Below are 1,883 nucleotides of genomic sequence, written 5' to 3'. Positions count from 1 at the left end.
TTTGGGAGGCCGAGGCAGGAGGATCACAAGGTCAGGAGATCCAGACCATCCTGGCTAACATGATGAAACCCCATCTCTACTAAAATACAAAAGATTAGCTGGGCATGGTGGTGCGCGCCTGTAGTCCCAGCTACTCAGGAAGGTGAAGCAGGGGAATTGCTTGAACCCAGGAGGCGGTGGTTGCAGTGAGCGAGGTTGTGCCACCACACTCCAGCCTGGCAACAGAGCAAGACTCCGTCTCAAAAACAAACAAACAAACAAAACACAATTGTTAAGATGTTTAAGGGATAAGCAGTGATTTGGAAAATCTCAGGGAACTAAACAGACAAAAACTGGAGTTCAGAGCCTGAAATGGAGAAAGAATCCTGGACAACATGCCAGGTTTTAAGTAGAGATCCCTGAATGACTATTTTCTAGGTTCAAGGGTGTAACCGTAATATAGCATGCCTCATAGAGTCTTAAACTCAGCCTCTAGCCATCTCCAGGCCTGATCAAAAGTAATGACATCTGTCTCTAGTTAACTGCTGGCAAGACCGGTGCAGTGGCTCACGCCACCCAACACTTTAAGAGGCCAAGGGAGGAGGACTGCTTGAGCCCAGGAGTTTGAGACCAGCTGAGCAACAAAGTGAGACTCCTTCTCTACAACAAATTGTAAAATTAGCCAGGTGTGGTGGTGCACATCTGTGGTCCAAGCTGCACAAGAGGCTGAAGCAGGAGGATTGCTTGAGCCCAGAAGGTCAAGGCTGTAGTAAACCATGTTCATACTACTGCACTCCAGCCTGGGCAACAAAGCAAGACCCTGTCTCCAAAAAATACAAGAATCAAAAAATATATATTGTAAAACAAACTTATAAGACACGGTTTAGGAAAAAAAGGGAGGCCAACATATGTCTAAATGAGAAGAAATAGAATGGTCAAAATAATATTTGAAGAGATAGTTTCTGAGAATTTTCCAGAATTGATGAAAGACCTTGAACTACAGATTCAAAGATCTCTAAAAACTTCAACTAGAATAAATACAAAGAAAATTATATCCGGACATTTCATAGTAAAATGGTTTAGAATTAAGAAGAAAGAAAAAAATCTTAAAAGTGATTGAAATAGGAGAGATGCATAATTTTAAAGGAGTAACAATAAAACTGATAGCTGGTTGGGCACGGTGGCTCATGCCTATAATCCCAGCACTTTGGGAGGCCGAGGTGGGGCGGATCACCTGAAGTCAGGAGTTCGAGACCAGCCTGGCCAACATGGTGAAACCCTATCTCTACTAAAAATACAAAAATTAGCCAAGCGTGGTGGCACACGCCTGTAGTCCCAGCTACTTGGGAGACTAAGGCAGGAGAATCACTAGAACCCGGGAGGTGGAGGTTGCAGTGAGCCACGATTGCGCCCCTACATCCTGAACAACAGAGTGAGACTCTGTCTCAAGAAAAAATAAAAATAAATAAAAAATAAAACTGATAGCTGACCCTTTAATAGAAAACATGAAAGCCATTAAACAGTGGAATAAAATCTTCAAAGGGCTGAAAGAGAGTGACAACCAACCTAGAAATCTATATCCAGGCAGGGCACGGTGACTCACGCCTGTAATCCCAGAAATTTGGGAGGCCAAGGTGGGCGGATCACTTGAGGTCAGGAGTTTGAGACCAGTCTGGCCAACATGGTGAAACCCTGTCTCTACTAAAAATACAAAAATTAGCTGGGTGTGGTGGCAGGCACCTGTGGTTCCAGCTACTCAGCAGGCTGAGGAAGGAGAGTTGCTTGAACCTGGGAGGTGGAGGTTGCAGTGCACCAAGATCGCACCACTGTACTCCAGCCTGGGCAACAGAGCAAAACCATGTCTCAAAAAAAAATAAGAAAAGAAAAAAAATCTATATTCAGTT

The sequence above is a fragment of the Mandrillus leucophaeus genome, unplaced genomic scaffold (assembly GCF_000951045.1).
Source record: "Mandrillus leucophaeus isolate KB7577 unplaced genomic scaffold, Mleu.le_1.0 Scaffold159, whole genome shotgun sequence".
NCBI lineage: Eukaryota > Metazoa > Chordata > Mammalia > Primates > Cercopithecidae > Mandrillus > Mandrillus leucophaeus.
Note: the sequence above shows the minus strand (reverse complement) of the source record.